The sequence below is a fragment of the Oreochromis niloticus genome, unplaced genomic scaffold, assembly GCF_001858045.2.
Source record: "Oreochromis niloticus isolate F11D_XX unplaced genomic scaffold, O_niloticus_UMD_NMBU tig00006606_pilon_6612427-7070595, whole genome shotgun sequence".
NCBI classification, from domain to species: Eukaryota; Metazoa; Chordata; class Actinopteri; order Cichliformes; family Cichlidae; genus Oreochromis; species Oreochromis niloticus.
The window spans coordinates 329537-352977 of record NW_020328083.1 but is presented as its reverse complement, the minus strand read 5'-3'; the positions used below and the strand labels follow the sequence as shown (position 1 = coordinate 352977).

General features: G+C 37.8%; 1 protein-coding gene, 1 long non-coding RNA gene and 1 other non-coding gene across 3 annotated transcripts in view; all 3 read left to right on the top strand.

Annotated features, from left to right (window-relative positions):
• The window catches only part of LOC112845291 (uncharacterized), a 273648-nt gene that overhangs the window by 17833 nt on the left and 232374 nt on the right, over window positions 1-23441 (top strand). The window lies entirely within an intron of this gene.
• On the top strand, window positions 7886-9727 carry LOC102077723 (uncharacterized). Its single transcript, XR_003218096.1, has 4 exons — window positions 7886-8043; window positions 8697-8732; window positions 8932-9110; window positions 9677-9727. It is a non-coding gene; the product is annotated as an uncharacterized LOC102077723 (transcript).
• Window positions 12779-13202, top strand: LOC112845292 (uncharacterized). The gene is made up of 2 exons (XR_003218095.1): window positions 12779-12911; window positions 13021-13202. It is a non-coding gene; the product is annotated as an uncharacterized LOC112845292 (long non-coding RNA).

Sequence of the window (23441 nt, the reverse complement as noted above, 5' to 3'; positions counted from 1 at the left end):
CTATGACTCTGCAATGATTCATTTAAAGAGGAATATAAAGAGATGACAGTTTTAATGAATAAATCAGGTACGTCTGTTGTGTAGTTTTGAAGTAAGACAGATCGCCTGTGTCACATTATAAACTTGTGTTTGGTGCCAGTCAGAGTCAGAGCCCCACTGAGAGCAGAAAGGACAATCACAGCAGTGATATCAGTCTGATTGTTTTTCAGTGAGGTTACATTAAAACAACCAAGACACAGTTTATGAAATTTGGTGGAGGAAGGTCAAACGAAAGAACCCTTTTATTTACTCTGGAGGCAGATGACTAATGACAAATGTTTTTACTAAAGAGAATCTTTTGTCAGTCTAGTTTAGATATTCAGTTTTTTCCTGCATTAATGCTTTGTGTTTCAACCTGTGGGAATTAAACATCTCTTTATAAAACTAGAGCAGGGTTACATTCTGGGAAATAGAGCATTAGATGCTGCGCCGTTCTTCAGTAATAAAAGCTGAACCAAAACCTCCAATATGGCCTCATTTCTTTTATCTGATTTTACTGTTATAGACAAATGACAAAGATAAAGATAGACATTAATGAACACCGATGTAGGGGAATAGGCTCGGTGTAAATATGATGCAGGTCCCACAGAAATAACAGACACCATTCAGTGTAGTGTCACTTTAGAGTATTATTAAATAAATGTCTTTATTTATTTATTTATTTTTTTCCCTGAAGCAAGTGACAATCTGATGTATTTTTTCTTTTAAACTGAACAGCAAGTAAACCCAGAGCCACACTGACAGCACAAAGTTCAGTCATACCAGCAGGGGGCAGTGTGACACTGAGCTGCTCTGTGGAGGGCTCTGCTGGCTGGAAGTTTGACTGGTTCAGACGTGATTCAGTCTCTTCTAAAGCTCAGCTCATGAGAGGAAATGAAGCAAACAGAGTTATTAGTGTCTCACAAGGAGGTCTGTACCACTGCAGAGGAGGGAGAGGAGATCCAGTTTACTACACAGAGGACAGCAGTGACGTCACAGTTCAGAAAACTGGTAAGTTTAAGAGGTCATTCTGTGATCTGTACTAAACAAATTCAGCAAGTTTGAGTTTGTTAACACAGAGATGAGAAAAACTTCTTTGTTCCAAACATGGAACTACTCCATGTAATGTTTTGAAATTACAGTTCTGTTCTGTTATTGGACAAAGACCTAGATTGTCCAGTATGAGCTGCATCACAGCATTCAAGTCACCAAATTTATGAGTTTTAAGTTTGGCAGGTTGTTTAGTGAAGAGAAGATTTTATGAAGAAATGCTGCATTATTGTTAGAGCATAAAAATGAACTACTGTTACAAATATTTTTCTGTGGATAAGATTTCCATGTAGTTTGCATGCGTGCCATCATCTCTAAACAACTGTGTTCTCAGAAGAGGTTGAAGTTATGAGTGTAGTAAACACCATGGATGGAGCAAGAAGCAGCAGTCTGCTAAAATGACTGTCACCCCGGCCAAAGGAGGAACCAGAAACATAAACGTGGCTCAGAGATCTCTTCAGAGAGCTCAACAGATGAATAAAGTCATTTTTAGGTTTTTCAGACTGCTCTTTGCAGAATTGTTCCTAGTCAAGGAAAATAGATGAACTGGATCTTTTATGAAATAATATTATGACATATGAAATATAATTCAAGTTTATTAATTATTGTTTGTTGTGACAGTAACTGTGTCAGGAGCTGACAGCTCTTCATCTCCTGTGTGGTTGATTGTTGGACTGGTTTGTGGAGTCTCTCTCATTATTATTCTCCTGCTCTTGTTGTATCGCTGCAGACAGTCCAACAGTGAGACCTTTTCCTTTACTTACTACAAACTCTTTGTAATTCAAAGAAACAAATGCGTCATGAGGACCATGTAAAACTAAACGACTTATTTTATATTTTTAATAAAGGTCCTGCTAACGAGCAGACGCTTAATAAGGATGAGGATCAGCAGCAAGTGTACTCCTCTCTTTTTGATGGTTGGTTTTTCAACTAGTTTCAAATATTCTGATACTATTTGCAACAAGACTGTACTTATTACATCTGCTACAGCTTTTAATATAAATGTTATTTGCAAGAATAGTTGTGTTTAAATTAGTATCACAGATATGAGGTGACTGATTTTCTCTGACCTGCAGGTGATCGTTGTGTCTATGAGACAGTCAGAAGATGTGAAAACACTGAAAATGGTAAAGTTTACACTTTCATTAATATAGAGCTTGTGGAAGCTGGATGATTATACAATAACTGTGTTTAACATGAAAGTCAATCAGATTATTATTTCAGGTCCAGCAGAAGGTGATTACACCAATGTCACATCTGTGATTCAGCTCAAAGTCATCAACAAGACAAGTGAGTGCACAAAATGTGAGATTTGAAATGCAAAATATACAATGGTAATTATTCTCACTGATAATAAATGCATTTGTGGACAAAACAGAGGGAGTTTGTTTTGAAATGCTTTCATTTGATCACCTCAACAGGGCAACGTGGTGACCCAGAGGAGAGCTCTGACTACAATAATGTCAATCCAAATTCAGCCTCAGCTCTAAGATCTTAACAGCAGCTCTTTAGCTGTTTTTCTCTTTAAGGTTTCTTAAATACTTTAAGTCACTTTGAGTGAAAAGGAGAAGATTTTGATTTCAAAGTAATGATCCTGATAGCCCGAGTTTATATTGTCTTCAGAAAGAATCACTCAGTGTGTTTTGCTTTTTTCTCTCCCATTAGATAATAACTGTAATGGACTTTAATGTACTGTAGATCTGTTTTTATGTTTTTCCCCCGGCTCCACAATTATAATATATTATAAAGTCTTTCTGTGAAGCACTTTGTAACTTTCTTAATAAAAGTGTGATATAAATAAAGTGTGTTGTTGTTGTGTGTCAGACTGAGAGTACATGTTACAGCTGTTCAGTGTTGTGCATGAATCCATTGAAAGAGAGCTTTCATTTAAAGACACTCATTGTAATTTAAAACAGCTTACAACCCTCCAAAATGAACTAAAGCTGTCAACATAATGGGAAGTAACAACTGCTCTGACGTTATGCTCAGCAGCCTTTTTACTGTGTAGCAGAGTTTTCAGTTTTCTTGAGGAGGTCTGACCCGTACTTTCATGTAATACCTATTTGTTTTGACAGTGTTAGTCACATGTTCACCAAGACCATGATAACTCTGTGTATGACACATGAATCTTGATCTTCCAAATATAGTATTTGTATTTTTTATTACACTGTATTGTCTTTATTGTTTTTGTTCAATACAAAGAATTTAAATGACTCAATTCACAAACTTTATGGAATTCTTCCTCCCACAGATCAAACATTTGCTCAGTTGGTTTTCTGTCTCTTTGAGTGCACTCAGTCTCTGGCCCAGTGTCAGCTGGGATAGGCTCCAGTCTCCTCTGTGAGCCTGACTTGGATAAGCAGCTGATGAATCTGTGACTCATGCTCTGCTCTTGTGCTGCTTTTGCAGTCTTCATACTTCATGGCAGCACTTCCATCATGTGTCACATTTCAGTGTGTGGTCATGTCTACAGCAGCAGTCTCAGATGAAGAGTTCAAGACTTTTGTTTGAGCACATTTATGTTCTGAGATGTAGCTGCAAGTCTTCCTTTCAGCAGATTTATGATTGATTCATGTTCTCATCAAACTTCACACAGCAGAGAGGAAACAAGGAGTTCAGACAAAGAGAACAGCAGGAATTTCATAAGCAGCTGTTTTCCTGATTGTTGATTTATGATAAGCTCATTTAGCCCTTCTGTGTTTATTGGTACATGATGTGTTACTAAAACGTTTTAAGATATTTAGTATCAAAGAACCATTAAGTCATTATTTAATGTAAGTTCCAGTATTGTACTTAAAGTTTGTCGAAGCAGGTGTTAAAAGCATTTTTATATTAACGATATCATTTTCTGTGTGTGTGCTCCACATGTGCTATACTGTTCTTGAATCACAAGTGGAGGTGATTCTGTATGAAGTTTGCATCTGTGTGGGTTTCCTCCATGAACTCCAGCTTCCTCCCAGTGTCCACTGTCCCTCTGTGACCCTAAACTGGAGACATTGTTACAGAAATGGATGAATGTGTTTCATGTTTTTCTGTGACTTGTGCTGCTTTTGCAGTCTTCATGTGGTCCTCTTACATTTCATGGCAGCACTGCCATCATGTGTCACTGTTCACACTGTTTAGTCACATCAGCAGCAACAAACTCAGCTGAAGAGTGTTTTATCAGAGCAGTTGCACACCAGAGAGTTTTCTGTAGGTGATGTTTGTGTCTTTTATGCTGCTTACAGTTTGATATGTGTCAAATAATTGTGGTGCTTTTAAAAATGAAACATTTTCTTCAAATTAATATCACACAACACTTCTTATATGCTTATAAGTGTATAAAAATGTTGTTTCTAACTGTCTGCAATATGCTATTTATTAATTAGCTGAAAATGACTATTTTATGATTATTTATATGTTCATTTAGTTATTCTGTTTTCATTCCGTTGCTACCTGACATCTTGCTAACAGAACATTTGAAGTCATCTATTCTCCACATCAGTGTTCAAGGTAGGTCCTGTACAGGCTTTAAGTGTCAGTGTTGAGGAATGACAATGCTGACTTTTGACCCCATTCTAAAGATAATCCGGCCTGGGATGGACGTCAGTCTGATCAATACATTTACATTAATAAACTTAAAAAAAAAAAAACAAACATTAAGTTTAATCAAACATCAAGTTTTATTACACCCAGATAAACAGTGAAATATTAAATTAATTAAACTGTTATAATTTCAGGACCATGGTTTTGAGCTCCATGACCTGGATCTGCACAAACTGAGCTGCATGCACATATACATCATTCTCTCTCTCTCTCTCTCTCTCACACTCTCTCTCACACACACACACACACACAAATATGTATGACTGAAGAAGTCAGTTGGATGACTGGCAAAATGTTTCTCCTCCTGAAAACACTATGTCCAGATGAACAGAATCAACCTTTGGGGGCATATGTATGTATATATATATATACACATAAAATAACCTGCAATAGGTGAAATCCGCGAAGTAGTAGCCAGCTTTATTTTTTAATTTTTTATTAAGGCTGTAAAACCCCTCACTAAACACTTTATACACTTTTTCTCAGATAGGCATGAACATTTTCAGACTTTTCTCTCTTGTTTAAACACCCTCAAAGTTAAAACCTTTGTAGAAAAATAAGTCCAGTATTATAGAATAAAACCAAAGATCAAACCCTGTTTTTAGGTCCAGAACTTGGGAATAGTACCAATGGTACGGAAGTGGAGGAAGCAAGAAGGATGAGTTGAGTAAAGTTTGACTAAGCGAAACAAAATTTTGTTTAAATGAGCCATATAATCAGAAAAATACGGTAACTTCTACCTTCCCTTAGTGTGACCAGAAGTCAAACTTTTTGAGGGATGGTTATCATCTTCCTCTGCCTTTTGGATGCTACTGCAGGTGCCTTTAATGCTGCAAAACGTTTTGTCGACATTTTTGTGTTTGTTGGGGAGAAAACTTACAAACAGCACTTCAGAGTCACACTGCTAGCGATCAAAGCTATGCAAATTTGACAAGCTGAACGCATTCTGTACTGGATAGGAGACACGGCACGAAGGAGATCGATTGACGATGGTCTACAGCCAATCAGGACGCAGAACACAATGCGCTGTAAAAAAAAAAAAAAAGAAAGAAAAAAAAGCATGCAAAATTGCACAAACAAAATCAGTGAAAGGTGAACCACGTTATAGTGAGGGATGCAAAATGAGTGTAATGCAAAATACAGTAAATTCAGATCTACAAAAAACTACAGTGATGAGAAGCAATTTCAAGCAGTATTAAAAGATCAACCTGGAAACATGGATATACAGAATAATGTCTTTGTTCTTCTGAGCAGGCTCCAGTGCCTACATGTGGGTAAAAGTGTAGATTACGATCGATTCTGCCACAGGCTTATTTTTAATCAACTAAAAAACATCATGGTTTCGAGTCAGGCTACAGAGAAACAGGAAATGCTGCTTGTGGTTTCAGCCAAAAGTGGTCTGTTAAAAAGAGCATAGAGGAGCGTGCAGCAAACAACAGAGCTGACAAAAGATGCAAAAAGCACAGTGGAAGTTTCACTTTGATCTCTGCGTGGATCGCACATTTTTATATGATTTATCTGTACTGAAATAATAGTAATAATTATCACTGATACAAGTACGTATGCATAACATTCAGTGAAAACAGATCAAAAACTGTTTTCATGATGACACATGGTGGACTACAGAACAAAAAACTGTGTGGGCATCAAGAGAAACTGTGAAAAGCTTGTTTCCCGGGTTGAAAAGCAGCTGCCCTCAAAACTCTCTGCATTGACATGCTGTAAATGCTCAGTGATGCCCCAGACTGGTCCCTCTGTGTTTTGATTTCTCCCAGTGAATGAGAGGCTTGTTTCCCTGTATCTTTGGATTGGGAAATTGATCCTGACTGCGCTGAAAGGAAATTCACAGTACCCAGAATTCTTTGTGTGCAGGGCTGGAGGGTGCCCCGGATGGCGAGTCCTGCTGGGAGACTTCAACAGTCTCTGAACCTGAACAGATCTGAACCTGAGTGGTGTTCTGTCATTGTCATTGTCCTCTTCCAGCTGTCTTTAGGTGAGAGACGGGTACAGACAGGTTAGTTTTTCATGGTTGATGGAAATGTATTTACTGTACAGTTCAAACACTTGAATTTTGTGCTACTGGATGAGTGTAAGGAAATACCTGGCTGTATTTTTTACTGCAGCTTTTAGTGTCTCATCAACAACATGTGTCAAAAAAATGCCTGTTTCTGTAAGACCTCGATTAAGTTTTTAACTTTTTTTTTTATCTCCCAGTGTGTTAAAATTAATTTTCAGGGGGTAGAAAAACACTTTTAATTAGTTCCAGCAGTGTCTGCATGCAGGTAGAGGGAGTCTGGTTTTACCGTTTAGATTATTTATTGATATTTATTGTATTTTAGTCATATGTCTGTGTGCTTAGAGGTTTGTAAATATTTATTAAAATTATAAGTGTTTTTGAAAAATTGTAAATAATTTATCTTTATATGTGAGAAGACAAATGTTTGATAATACTGACGGTTTATGACAAAGAGTATTTAACATGTCAAATAAAATAAATGTTCTTCACATTTAAAACAAGTCTTGGACTTGTGAGCTCCTCATTTCATCTTTAGCTGCTCAGTCAGCTCGCATATATGTAATTGCTGGTGCAGGGATAGCTCAGTAGGTAGAGTGGTGGCTCTATGATCGCAACGTCGAGGATTCAAATCCACTTAACGGCTACCCTGAGGTACCCCTGAGCAAGGTACCATCCCTACACACTGCCCCCTGGGTGCTAGATTGGTAGTTACCCACTACTTCACTGAGTAAAGGCAGTGGAATTTACCCACGGAGATTAATAATAATAATAATAATGGATTGGATTTATATAGCGCTTTTCAAGGCACCCAAAGCGCTTTACAATGCAATTATTCATTCACCCTCACATTCATACACTGGTGGAGGCAAGCTATGGTTGTAGCCACAGCTGTCCTGGGGCAGACTGACAGAGGCGAGGCTGCCATATCGCGCCATCGGCCCCTCTGGCCAACACCAGTAGGCGGTAGGGTAGTGTCTTGCCTAAGGACACAATGACCAGGACAGAAAGGCCGGGGATTGAACCGGCGACCTTACGGTTACAGGTGCGCTTCCTAATTATAATGTCTCATAATAAGACATTATTATTATTAAAACTTACTGTCTGTCTGTTATTGGTCAGTTTAGTCTGTGTTACAGACCTTTTCATAAAAATCTGACGAACATGGTCAGACCTTGTTCAGTTGTTATTTCTGTGTAAAAGGAAGGAAGCAGAGAGAAGAAGTTTTAAACTCTTTGTTTCCTTCACAGCTCTTTGGTATCTGCTGTGCTGCTGCTTCACTCTCTCTCTTTACAGAAAGTTGTAGAAGTTTTCAGACGTGTCACTGCTGGATGTGAGGATGGGAGCCACTTTGCTCTGTGAGCTGGGCCTATTCTGTGAGTACATCACTGACTTCTATTGTTTGATTCATACTGATCCATAAACATGTTTTAGTAAGAAGAACAGAGCATCAGTCATTTGTACCATTTCAGGTCATGTGATCAGAGGACTCTCATGTTTGTTACCAACATGGTTGTTTGTAGACTGGATTAGATTTTAGTGCACTGACTCAGATCAGAGTGGAGCTGGTTTAGTTTATTTAACCTCCTAAGACCCGAACTCTTCCACGACATGCATTTTTAATTTCTCTTTGATATTTGGGCTGATTGGGGCCCGATGAATGTAAAAAGAAAGAATTTCCAGATTTTTTTTTTTTTTACCTTATTTTTGTTTTTAAGAAAAATGAGAGCCACAAATGAGGATATTCATTTGAAATTTTGATAGAACAGTAGCAGTATAATGTCCTCGTAAGTGGATATCAGGCCCATGTACAGCAAAATTGAGTATTTTGGTCAAAATAACCAAAAATGTGATGTCCACATATGTGGACGGCAGGTCCTAGGAGGCTAAGAAAGGTTTGTTTCTCCATCAGTGATAATTTGATGCATACAAATCATAGCAGCCACTGGTACAACCACAAGTGTTTGATTTATGTTATATTTGAGTGTCTTTAGTTTGATCATGTCTGAAGTTTCTGTCTTTATTGTAGTGCTCTGTACGCTCCTCTGCACTGGACACGCTCAAGGTGACTGAACAGTTTTTACTTTTTTACTTCTTTCTTTTAATTTATTTGGTAAAAATTCATCTCAAAATACGGCATAAATTGTAATTACAATTCACTTATGTTTTATATTTATTTATTATTCAATATATGAACAGTTTATGATCATACTGTCACAGATTGTGTTTCAGATTGTTAACGTTGTGGTTGTGTTGGATTCTAGATGCTGTGCTAACTATTGAACCCAGCTGGTCCAGTTTTTTCATCGGAGAGTTTGTTACTTTCAAATGTGACATGAATGAAGGAGAAGATACTGACTGGTATTGCGAAATCAGTGCTTTGGACACATGAAGGGATCATATAATACAAAGATCAGTAATACTGTCTCTATAACTGTATCAGGTAAGTCCTCAGTAATGTTTTCTGTTGAAATACTGATCTGAATTCTGAGTACTTTAATTAATGTTGTTACTGAAACTTGAAACTTTAACAAGGACTACTGTATTTTACTGGTTATGTTTCTCACAGTATACAAAGTACTACAATACTCACAGAGTATAATTTATTATTATTATTACATGTGTGGATTTTAATGTATAACAATAATAAGTGTGGATTAAATTAATTTTAAATAAGGAGAAGAAGAAACATCAAAAGCTTCATAAACTTTAAGACAATTTAAAATTTTCCTGATTTCTGTCTCAACATGGTGACAGAGCTGCAGTAATTCAGGTTGTAGATCTCTAAATAAACACAGTATAAATGTTTGTCCAATCTCAGGCCTGAAGAAGTCACACTGAATGTAAACTAATGCAGTTCACTGTTGAAGGAAACACAATGATGGGTTCAGAGGGATCTGCCTAGTTTCAGGTTTAAAATGGTTTCAAATGAAAACGTATTTTAAAATGTAGGAATTTTGTTTTACCTTTATAACTGATCAGGTGTATATTTTCTTTCCTTGTATAAAGCAGATAAACCCAGGGCCACACTGACAGCAGGAACAACAATCATACCAGTAGGGGGCAGTGTGACACTGACCTGCTCTGCAGAGCTCTGATGGATGGAAATATGAAATATGTAGCAAAGAAAAAAAATCATAATTAACTGACAGTGCTGCAAATCCTTGACCTTCTCTCAATGAGCTTCATGCTGTATCACCTGAAATTAGTGATGTTACGTCTGACACTGAAGCCCTGAGGGCTGTGTCGAGTACAGGGGGCGTGTCCAAATGAAGCCCATGTGGAGGCCCGCATCATGCTTTAGAATATCACGTGACCAAAGATAAATGAGGCCCATTTCTCTGAAATGACGTCACTACCTTATTATGCAGTTCGAGCAGTTATTTATTTATTTATTTTTTTATTGACAAATAATAACATAAGAGTTAAATCAATCTCAGGGTGTTTAGTTAGGGGTTTGTGTTTTTGCATGTTTCTATATTTATATTATCTCGGGCCTTATGTAGGTATTTTGTAAGTGACACATCTTTACGTTTATATATCCACTGGTATGTAGCTCACGTGTATTGTCACGGCAGGGCTGATTTACATCAAATGAGCAGCAGATGTCAGTACTGTACTCTGCAGCCGGGCACAAAGCGTCTTCTGCAGTTTCCTGTCTTACACAGTACTCTGTGACCTTTAGCACACATTCTAACTCAAAGTGGCGTTTTTTCTACATTGGCCTCTATAAAACAATATAAACAAAAAATAAGCACTAAGAATATAAACTTATTCCGTAACAACTTCCAAATGAGCTGTTAAACGGGGCTTTGTGTGATGCCGTTTAATGAAGTAATTGGCCGGAAAGATTCGACACATTCACGGGGCTTCATCACACCATCACTACCTGAAATGGTTTTCACTTCACAGCGGTGCCTTGTCAGGGTTCATTTGTGGAAATTCTTGTCTTCTTAACGGGGTTGGGACCATCAGTTCTGTTGTGCAGAAGTCAGTTTGGTACACAGCTGATAGATCTATTTGACAACTGTTTGAATTCTTATTATGGCAAGAACCAATCAGTTAAGTAAAGAGAAACAACAGTCCATCATTACTTTAAGAGCTGAAGGTCAGTCAGTCTGGAAAACTGCCACATTCAAAACTTTGAACGTGTCCCCAAGTGCAGTCACAAAAACCATCAAACGCTATGACGAAACTGGCTCACATGAGGAGCGCCTCAGGAAAGGAAGACCAGGAGTCACCTCTGCTGCTGAGGATAAATTCATCCAAGTCACCAGCCTCAGAAATCACAAGTTAACAGCACCTCAGATTAGAGCCCAGATAAATGTCACACAGAGTTTCAGTAACAGACACGTCTCTACATCAACTGTTCAGAGGAGACTGTGTGAATCAGGCCTTTATGGTCAAACAGCTGCTAAGAAACCACGACTGAGGAAAAGCAACAAGCAGAAGAGATTAGACAAACATTTACACTGTGTTTATTTACAGATCTACAACCTGAATTACTGCAGCTCTTATTTTGTTGGAATTTGAATGAAATAAGACCATTTTCAAAATGTAGCTTTTTATACCTTTATAATAAATCAGGTGTATATTTTCTTTCCTTGTTTTTCATAGCAGCAGATAAACCCAGAGCCACACTGACAGCAGGAACAACAATCATACCAGTAGGGGGCAGTGTGACACTGACCTGCTCTGTGCAGAGCTCTGATGGATGGAAATATGACTGGTTCAGACGAACCCAAAGAACCTCTGAAGGTAAAATCAGAGATCAACAAAACAGAGATATCAGAGTATCTGAAGGAGGAATCTACAGCTGCAGAGGAACAAGAGGAAACCCAGTTTACTACACTGATATAAGTGATGATGTCACCATTGAGATAACCTGTGAGTTCAGTCATTTAGTTTGAAATATACATTCACTCATGATTATCAAACATACAATATGAAGTTTTCTGTGTTGATTTCATGTTTCTATTTGTATCTTAACTGTTAATATGTGTAAACAGTTTCCAATAAAGTTGTTGTAAAACAACAACCCAACTGGCCTCAGATATTCAGAGGTAAGACGATCACTCTGACATGTGAGGTGCAGGAAGGAGGTGAAACCACTGAGTGGGAGTATGAATGGAGAGGACCCAGGACAGCCACACAGTGGACACACAATAATGATGTGACATTCAGAGTTTCTGAGTCCAGCAGTGGAGACTACATGTGTAAGAGTCGACGCAGAGATGACTCATATTCTTCAACAGAGTGGAGTGAAGCCTTCACATTGTCAGGATCAAGTAAGTCATGTTTGTTGTGTGATCTCCATTTGACAAATGTCATAATGGTCAGCACAGGATGAATTCAATGGTCTACAAAGCATGTTCCATTGTTAGTCAGACAAAGAGCTGCAGCTGATAGTAGCCTCATTGTAGACAGTTTGTCACCACTTTGTGTCATCAACTTTCAGCTGGTATAGAGACGCCAATGCTGACCTGCTGCTCCATCACCTGACGACAATAATGACAGAAATAAACAGGATAAAAATGATATATTCAAACAAATAACAACTAATTTACAATTTGTCAATAAAAGAAGAAGAAAAGTCATTCTGGTCTGTCATCTCATCCAATACTGCCAACTGTTAAAATAAAACACACACAGACATACCACAGAAAATTATGGTACTGTTTCTATGATTAACATTCTCACAACTCCGAGTCACTTCCACTCACCTTTAGCAGGAGGCTTATTGAGATTGATCCATTTAACCTCTCAGACCCTAAAGATGGGCCAGTTTATGAATCAGTCCTCAAGTACTTCTTAAATACAGCCAAGTAGATATAAAACTTTCACAGTGTCGATCAAAATGAGTGTACAGTTTGTATCTCTTCAAGATCACCAAGATTTGGTCATTTTACCATTTCCATCTAGTTGTTTAAATTATTTAGATTCAGTCATTTATTTGTTTTTTCTTTTTCTAAACTGAACTGCAGATAAACCAAAGGCCAAACTGAGAGCTGATAACACAGCTGTTCCAGTAGGGGGCAGTGTGACCCTGACCTGCTCTGTGAACCCATCATCATCTGGTACAGAGATGAGAAATCCTCTGAAGCCCTGACTACACAAGATGCAGTTTTCCACTCAAATGGACAAATCAGTGTCTCACAGGAAGGACTCTACAGGTGCAGAGGAGGAAGAGGAAACCCAGTTTACTACACAGAGGACAGCCAGTCAGTCAGGATTGGGAAAACTGGTCAGTTTAACATAAAGTCAGAAAAATTCCTGATTAAGGAGGAAGATGAAGAACAATAGGCATTAACATTTTTGACATTCATGTGTTTTTATTGTACTTTCTTGAACAGTAACAGCCTCAAACAGGCCTGTTGTGACTCTGTATCCAAACTGGTCTGAGATATACAGAGGAGAGACGATCACTGTCAGATGTGAGATCCATGGAGGAGACACTGAGTGGGATTATGAGTGGGAAACAAACAGCAGGATAAAAGCTCCAAATCAAAATGAATACAGGATTAGATCTGCTTCATCATCCAACAGTGGAAACTATCGCTGTAAGGGCAGAATGAAAAGTTCACAGCATAAAACAACAGAGTGGAGTGATTCAGTCACACTGACAGTTTCTGACAGTAAGTAGAGTCATAGTTCATTTAACCTGGAAATAGAAACAGTTTGTAAAAATGTGTTTTTATTAGTACATGTTGAGATATTTGACATGTTTAGATAGTCTCACTCTTAAAGTTCATCATAAATATTTGTGAGTCAACATTTTAGTGACATTGAATTCAGAGTTAAGAGACGAAACATTGAGAGAAAATCTTTGTTGAACAGATAAACCCCGTCCTGTCCTCACTGTGTCTCCATCATGGCTGAGTCCTGGAGCCTCAGTAACTCTGAACTGTCAGGTTGAACATCCGTCTGCAGGATGGAGCTTCTGAGCTGCTACCTGATGGCAGTGGGACTGCACAGGACTCCTACATCATTCATGGACAGACACACACAGCAGGATATGTGTGCAGAGCTGGAAGAGGAGACCCAGAGTATCACACTGATCACAGTCAACCAGAGTTTGTCTGGTCTGCAGGTCAGTTTGTTTCTGTTTATTCTCTCAATAAACCAGTTTTATTTAACTTTTGTTCAACAATTTTTCACCAAAATTTAGCTAATTAAAATTCGATGATGACAATTAAATGTCTGTGTATTGAATATTTCCATTCAAACTGGAGTTTTTTGTTTCTTTTCATTATTTTTGCACTTTCATAATGTTATAATATGAAAACAACACTTGTTATATTTTAAATTCTTTCTCTTCGCAATGAATATTTTTAATTTGGATATTTAAACTCATTTCATTATTTATACTTGTTATTTTTTACATAGGATTTGCAAAAACAAGGTACATTTTCGTCATGATATGTTCTTTTCTAACATCTGTGATCTTTGTCTCTTCACTGCATGTTGTTTCCAGATGTTCATTCAGCAGCGTCTCTCACAGTGAGTCCTGACAGAGTGCAACACTTCACCTCTGACTCTGTCTCACTGACCTGTGAGGGAAACTTCACTGAGTGGAGAGTGAGGAAGTTCTCTGAGGACGGCCGACTGTACTCTGACTGTAGGAGAATGACTGGATCCACATGTAACATCAACACATCAAAGTCAGATACTGCAGTGTACTGGTGTGAGTCTGGATCAGGAGAGTTCAGCAGTGCAGTCAACATCACTGTACAGAGTATGTTATTATACATTTACTTCTTGGATTTGAATGATTTAAATGTCACATGAACATTTTTCCCAGCTTTGCTGTATGTGTGTAATTTATTTGGAGAAATAGCAGTTTTTAAATACACAAGATCAGATCTTCATGATGAAAAACATTTGTACAATCTGTTCTTATTATTGTTTGTCAGTTTTTTTCTAAAAGTGTGCACCAGCTGATGTGACTGAAACAATTGTGTGTGATTGTGTCACAGATGATGGTAATGGTCCTATCCTGGTGAGTCCTGTTCATCCTGTGACAACATCAAAACATTTGATGGATTTTTGTAAATGAGTTTGATGACTGAGACAAAACATAAAATTAGATTGTATCTATTTGAGTAAATGTTAAATAAAATTTCATAAAATTTTTACCATTATTATAGTTTATTAATAGTATATTTATTATTGTTATTTGTCACAGTAACTGTGTCAGGAGCTGACAGCTCTTCATCTCCTGTGTGGTTGATTGTTGGACTGGTTTGTGGAGTCTCTCTCATACAGATGGAAATTAGCCTTTGGCTATAATCTGGCATGTTTACATTCATGTAATTTGTTTTCACATTTATGTTCATTAGCATGCACTGTCCTAAATAAATAAATAAAATAAAAATAAAATTATTATTCTCCTGCTCTTGTTGTATCGCTGCAGACAGTCCAAGTATAAGAGCCTCTTCTTTTCATGCTGTATTAGAGAGTTTATTTACTACATACACTTTAATTATTCACACATATACATGTATTCTGATCGAACAATTCACATCACAAACATGTGTAATAACATTTGTCTCTGTCAGGAAGAGAAAGATATTTTTGTGGCTATTTTTATAATCATCATTACCATTTCATTATTAATAGTGATGTTGCATGCAGATGCATTCAGATGTTCAAATATATTGGTATTATATTAGTTTTTATTACAAGTCCAGCGAGAACCACTTTAAATTGTTGAGTTGAATCTATAATTTTAAATGCTTTTCAATGCTCCTATAATCTTAAATGTTTCTGTGTAGACTGCAGGGACAGGAAGTTACATGTTTTTGAAGTTGCATGCTTTGCAGGAAGGGAAACCGAAAGCAGAGTCTCAGTGCAATAATTCTGAGGAGCAGTTTCGATGATGCTATTGTCTTTTATGCATTTATCTTTGATTAAGCTTTGATTAAGCTTTAAGTAGTTGTATTAGATTGAAACATTTGTTTTATATATTTTATATATCAGTCAAGATTATTACACACATACACACACACATAGTTTCAGTTGTGCTGGCCTTCTGTCTAGTGGAAAGGTTACAAGGTCTGGCTGGGGAGCTGAGAGGTGAAACAAAGGGCAGCAGAAGCTGACACATACATATACATATAAGTAGACTCATTTAGTAGGAAAGAAGTTAAGATGTGTTTTGCTATAACTGCAAAGTTGGGGTGCGTACGTGTTAGTCTGTTCCAGGAAGTACACCAGATGTCCCAGAGATAAGCGACAGCGGAGGCGAGCGTCCGAGGATGGTGACAGGAAGCACCTGGGGTCGAGCCGAAGACAATGTTCTTTTTTAAAACTATGTTAAAAGTTGTCAACAGAACGTTTGTGGTTTAGGCTGACGTATGCTGTACTGGATCTGCCTGACAACAGAAACCCTATAAAGCCTTTGTCTGACTATTGTAAGACAGTTCAACGCTGAAATCTGCACAGCGTTCGGACTCCGCATGTGTATCCATTAAAATGCCGTCTAATTGCACCCGGCCGGATCTGTGGTTATTTTTGGATTCCTCCTCAATATTTTTGAACCTTAACATTTGGGGGCATCGTCCGGTGAGAGAGGGGAATTCTGGAGGAGGTGTAGACGGAGAGAGCCGGGGTCCGTGGTGATTAGACGGGCAGATACGAGTCAGTGGTCAGAAGTGAGAGACAAGCCGGCTTATCCAAAGGTAAGGCACATACCTGTTGAACTTTCCAAAGTGTGCCAGATTGGACATTACAAAATTAAAGTCTACTCACTGAAAATTACTGGTGAATGTCTGTTTTGGTTTTGATGGTAATGTCATGAGCATGCTGGTTGAAGTAATGAGAAGTTATAAGTAAAAGTGAGTTAGAGTCTCACGTAGAAAGTAGGGAATTTGGTCAGTCTGTGGGTTAGAGTCCCATTGGTCACTGGCCCTATTCTGTGATGGTCATTTTGTGGGTTAGAGTCCCCTATGTCCACAAGGATAGGTCTGCCTAAATCTTACTCCTGTTTGGGAGTGTAGATTGTGGGTTCAAATTATTATAAATTTGTCTAGAACGACAGCGGCGTCTGTTAAGAAGCGCATTTTTCTCCTTGGTAACGCTTGCGCCTGGGCAGGACGCTGACCCTTGACCTACCCTGAAGAGTAGGGATAGTACGGTACGACAAACCGGGAAGAACTTGGGAACCTTCAAAATTGCTAGGAGTTAGAGTCTCTTATCTGCGGTTATTTGGCTACCTGTAAATTAAGTGAGGGCTAGAAATCTGGACAGAGCAGTTAGAGTCTGGTCTGGTGAATTGGTCGCAAAAAAGTCAGGGACTTTATCGGTTGGAGCCGTTATGGTAAATTTATCAAAATTGTGTAGGAACTTTAAGAGGCCTAAAATCTGTGCAGTTGTAATTATAAGACGTCTGTGTAATATAAAATATGAGATCTATGTGTGAGATCAGTCTTTGTGTCAGCAGTGCACGGCCGGATGTGCACTGATGGTGTGTGAAAATGTAAATGAGCAGCGGTGACGCGCAGAGAGGGTGGTTTCAGTTTCGAGAGTATTGAGCTTTATAACTATTGTTTGCCAATATTGCTAAATGCCTGTATTTAAGAGGCTGTTTTTGCTTATTACGAGAGTATAAATACAGTTTGAATTCATTACTGTGGATGTATAGTCATTGACTGAGTGTTGACATATGTATATAGATTGAGTGTATTGTACAGTACCTAAGACCATTATATATTTTCTTGTAGTAACCTCTCTTGAGTAATAAATGGTGGTGTGTTTTATTTTTTCAGTTATGTATGTGTGGTGAGAAGCTGTGAGGATGATGAGAGGTTTCAGTTTTTTCTTTTCTTTTTGACTTGCTCTTTCTGATTATGGAAGGCATGTCCAAAATACTCATATGAAAGTGTATTTTGAGTGATTTTAACCGTGTGAATGCTGTCAGTATTTGATTTGAGTGACTCTGCGTGATTTGTCTGAGTGAGTGAAAAGGTGGAAGTTTGAGAGAAAAGGTAGGGTGTGTGAGACGATTTATGGCGTCTGAAAGAGGTTAGAACATTTAAAAGTGTGTATGAAATAAAGGTGTGTATGAAATATATTTCTTTTGTGATGTAAAGTAGGATGTTTTAAAGTTTGAAAGTGCTTTTAATTCAAGAAATCCATGAGTGATGTTATGAGAGGTTGAGTTTATTTTTTCTGATTGAAAACACATAAGTGTATACACTTGGTACACCCACTTAAGAAATTATTGTGTGACTGATGCTACAAAACTGACCTAAAGAATGGTGATGTGTGTGAAGAAGTGTTAATTGTTCTGATGTTTGAAAGAGCTCTATTTAAATGTGTATGTGTGAAATGAAGGTGTATTGTTTTTAGATCAAGATTTAGTAGAATTAAAGAGGGTTTTTAGACTATAAATACAAAGAGAGACAGAGTCTGCAGAAACAGGAAATGTGTGCCTGTGGCGTGTCGGTGACAGGAAACCGTGTGTGTGTGTGTCTGGGACAGGAAACGCATGCCCATAAAAGGTAACTGAGTGTATAAAGAAAGAACATAGAGAGACAGACGAGTTAAACTCGAGGGAGATGAAGCAAATGGAGGTTTTAAGAAAAGAAATGGAAAGAATATTAATTCTATGCTTTAGTGTGCCAATACAGGTGGACTTCTCTCAACATTGAACTTTGAGTAACCGGCAAAAAGGATAGAGGAACAATTGGGAAAAACAGGCCACTTTTTGGCTAAAGTTTACAGCTTCACCTGTCATTTTGTCCCGAAACTGAGAAGAAGTTCAAAGGACAGTCAATCTCCTGATGAAGACCGACAGAACATCGTGGACTCGAATACAGCAGGCAAACGACAGTGCCACTGATCCATTAACACTGATGACGACTGACGACCAGCAGAAGCACGTAAGAAAAGCAAAGCTGTAACATGTGCTGTGAATTACAGGCTGGGCAGTTGAACAGTGGGATAAAGAATGGTGGAAGAGCACTGGACATTGAGTGTCATATTTGCCATGCTTGGAGTAATCTTGGAAGAGAAGACTGAAGAGAAGAATGGAGAAGAAAAAGAGAAGGAACAAACTGTGTTTGCTGGAGCTTTGAAGCCCGAACAGGACAATGTGAATGAAAAAGGGACCAGTGTCAGGTGAATGTGGACGAGTTTGACTGCGAGAATACAGGATATGATTGGATTGAAATTGAAGCCTGAACTCATGATGGTTTAGGGATGTCCACCACAGCATAACAAAGAGGTAAACATTAGAAAAGGTAAGAATAATGAAAGAAAATAACTGACAACTCTATTAATGAATAGAAAACACACATACACAAATTGTTACATGTGAAATTATCGTTGAAACGAATCAGAAGTGAGATAGTTTGAATCTAAAGCTCAGTGAAAAGATGCATAAATTAAATATGAATACATAAAAATGCAATGAAGAGCACTATATAGGATGCAATGAAGATGCAGCTTACACTTAATTAAGATGATCACATGGCATGCAACGAAGAAAGCAGCTTACACTCAATTAACATGAAATGCAACGAGTAAAACGCTTACATTCATATTCATGACATAAACATGACATCATTGGTATTTGTGACAGGAAAGAGAGAGAAGTGGGTCGTTTAAGCACTCGTGATAATAATGAAAATGTCTTAGTTTTGTTATTTTTAGGAGCAAAGCAGACCTGGACCAGTTCTCCAGATGCCGCAGTCGGAAGGAAATTGTAGGTTAACATCAATGGATAAGTTAAGGCAAGTTTCTGGTTGAATTGTTCACAGCATGATGTGTCCATGAACCTGAAAAGCAAGCCCTAACTCCTGGCTGAAGACCAGGAGGGCTTTTATTCAAGGTGGGAAATCAAAATTTGGGTTAGTAATTCGGGGAAAGAGAAAACTGACTGGTTAACTGGAGAATTGGGAAGGTGTCTGGGAGACTGCGAAGCCATAGATGCAAAAATAACACACACAAACAGAAAATGCATTAACCTTACAAAGACAAGCTCAGGAAGATTAATGCATAGATATTGATTAAACCTGGCTAAGAAAACAAGCATATGCAATGAAGATCAGCTTGCTAATTGTATGAGTGATAGAATGGTGTGAATGTTTAATAAAATAGACTTAAAGCTTGAAGTTGAAGTTGACTCAAAGGGGTTATATGACAGGGGAGTGAGTTATGGAAAAAACAGAAAAAAGTGATTAAAGTAGTTTTTATAAGAGTGAGTTAGGAGTGCTCTTGCACTGATTGATAAAAGTAAGTGATTAGTATAGAAAGAAAATGAAAATAATTCAATAATGTGTTAAGGTTTAAACATGTATTTCTCTTGTCAAGTTGACTTGTTGAGATGAGTCACTATGCAAATTAGCTGGAGTGGCTGGTGACGAAGACACTTCCTGTGTGCGTGTGTCTGAGGCTTTCAGTTCAGGAAACGGAGCGGTGACTGGGGAGGATCATAGGCGAAATATATAATGGTAAAGTAACAGGATATTTGATTACGGTGGTCAGGTCTGTTTAGAGGTGCAGATTGGGACAGGAAATTTGTAATTTAGTGAGGATATGTTGTCGTAATGGGCTTATATCTGAGGCGGAGTCTGAGCCTGAGACATTGTTGTGTGTAAAACGGTGCAGCTTGTGATGAGGTCCAGGTTGCAGTGAAAGGGTGAACTTTGAGATTGTTTCAGATTTTTGAGGCTGTTGTTTCTATTTCGAGAGAGGGAGTTTGATTAGACATGGATATGTCTGAGAGGGGCCCAAAATTTTTGTAGTAGTGCACTCAGAAAAAACCTGTCAGGTGATTTTGTTTTGTACTTTGATGAGCTAATAATCAGCTCTTTTTTCATTTTTGTTCTAAGCAGGCCTGGAAGAGAGTGAACTGACGGCGCTGACAAAATTACCAAGTACGAAAATCAGGTGGGCTTTACAGATTATAATTGGCTGAGGAGGAGACCTGATTGGCGGCGAGTCTCTGTCTACAAGGATTGCAGCGATTCAATCCAGTCAAAAGTATAGAGAACTATTTTCCTAAAAAGGAAAACGAAATAAAACAAATGATTGAGCTCATTTTGCTGATGTGGAGCATCTGATGACGTGCGCGGAAGGCTGCAGTATCAGCAAAAATATCATGTGTGAATGCATGTGAGTGAATGCGAGTGATTGGACCAAGGGGGGAAATAAATAAAAGGTTGACAAACAGGAGGAGTGGAAGACTTAATTCTGGGGATGTTGATGGTTGCTTTGAGTAAATTTCTGTTTTACTGATTTGGGTTAGACCATGTTATTACATTATAAAATGCTAAAAGGGAAACATTGTTGGATGTAACTCAAGTTACCATTAACCGAGGTAACACATGATTAATAACTGTTCTGTTTAAGTTTATTTTTGTCATGACACAGACTGGATCATAAAGGGGGAGTTGAGTATGAAATGTAAAGTACAGGTTTTGTTTCCAGGAAATTCCAAGGATCCAGACTTTGAAGGGAGCAGGAGTTTGAGAAGATTTGACATAATAATTAAATTGATTTTATTCCTTAAACACAGGTTTTCAGGGCTGGAGCAAAATACCGGAGAGGAGGATGGCTGAAGTGTTTGGAGAGATGATATGACTAACCTTTTTCCTTTTAATTTCCTAAGCTTTGGTGGAGCATTTTGATTTTTTTGCCACATGAGATGTGTCAAAAAAGAGAGGGATTTAAGATTTAATTTGTTTAATTTAAAATGGGTTTTAGTATGATTTTATAACTATTGGGGTTGTTTGATAATTTAGATATGGTAAAACTGGGGCAGAGAATGTTATTTTTAAAGAAAGGATTAAAATGAACTGAATTCGGGTTAGAAGATAAATTGCTGGTGTTAATAAGAAGTTGTACACCAAACTTAAAGGGAAACTGTGGGAATAAAGGATATGCTTTGGGGAAGATTAGTGAAGATTTTATGAGTAGAAAATGTGTGATTTCTTTTTGATTTTTAGGATAAGTTGTTATAATGTAGGCTTTAGAAACAGATAGTAAATAGATTTATTTCTAGGGTAGAGGAGAGCTTTTTATGAGGATGATTTCATACACATTGCATTCTGTGCCTTTAACGGAGTTGTGGCTCAGAGAGTCGTCTCTTGGGTCAAAAACTTTTGGTTAGCGTTAATGATTAGCCAATCTACTGTGAGAATGACCTGAGTTATTGAAGGATTGTGCACGCTTACAGACATATGGAGTTCTTAACACACAGGACAGTATTGATTTGAGGCCAAGGGCCTGAAATTCCTTTAGCTTTTAACTGAATTTGAGCTGGCCCTGTAACAAGTGACAGAAAAGAGGAACTGAATAGGAGTTCGCTTGTAACTAAACTGTGTGACATGTAAAATATTGAGATAACACATGCAGCTCTAAATTAGTCTTATTATATAAAATGCAGTTACAGAATAACCAATGCTTGTTGAAGTGACCAAGTTTTTGTTTAAAACAGCAGCAAAGGGAGAAAGCTTATATATTTTGGTTAAGTCTGATAAAGTATAATTTAGAATGAATCATTACATTAAGAGGAGCAAAATGAAATAAAATGATATATTAAAACAGGTTATAACACAGGAAATGTGAGTTCTAAAATACAGTTAGAGTTCAGCTTTTAGCTATGATGAAATTTATTTAGGAGCTATTGATAATGTGCTTACACTTAGTGATTAAAGTGGTTGTTTTTTCTTTGATCCTTTAGTAGAATAAGCAGTTATAGTGATTTTCTTGATACATTTTCTTGTGATAGGTGACTTTAGATGAGAGTTAAGGCACTTGCAGCAGCGACGTTTTGTGCACAGGATGTTGATGATCAGATAAGGAAGCAACAGGAAGCACATGCAGAGACGTGAAAGCAGTGCTTTAAGAGTTTTACAAATGCTAAGTAATGTTGAATAATATATAGAAATAAAAGTCAAAAACCAAATACGAAATTAGGTTCATGTTTTGAGTAATATTAGGTTGAATCAGGTTTGAATAAAGAGAACAATTGAGGGACATAAGGTAGGGAAGCCGTAGGAGGAAAGGGTGTTTTCTATCCTTTACAGGAGAAGATTTCCACTAGAGAGGGACCCAGAAGAGGAGCAGAGACCACTTAAGCATGAAGTGTTCTCAAGTGGGAGCGGGTATTTTATTACTAAGACCACCTAGATGACATGGGGTTGTCTGGTTCGCTAAGTCACAGGATGCCAAGAGAGGGTCAGAGCGGGAACAGTGACCGTGATGTCCATGACGTCATGGGTGGACAGGGGAGCAGCTGAATGGGTCGAAGAGTGACACAAGAAAACGGTGTGGTGACGTCTCTGAAAGAGACGTCAAGAGAGGGAATGTCAGGAAGAGAAAGATATTTTTGTGGCTATTTTTATAATCATCATTACCATTTCATTATTAATAGTGATGTTGCATGCAGATGCATTCAGATGTTCAAATATATTGGTATTATATTAGTTTTTATTACAAGTCCAGCGAGAACCACTTTAAATTGTTGAGTTGAATCTATAATTTTAAATGCTTTTCAATGCTCCTATAATCTTAAATGTTTCTGTGTAGACTGCAGGGACAGGAAGTTACATGTTTTTGAAGTTGCATGCTTTGCAGGAAGGGAAACTGAAAGCAGAGTCTCAGTGCAATAATTCTGAGGAGCAGTTTCGATGATGCTATTGTCTTTTATGGATTTATCTTTGATTAAGCTTTGATTAAGCTTTAAGTAGTTGTATTAGATTGAAACATTTGTTTTATATATTTTATATATCAGTCAAGATTATTACACACATACACACACACATAG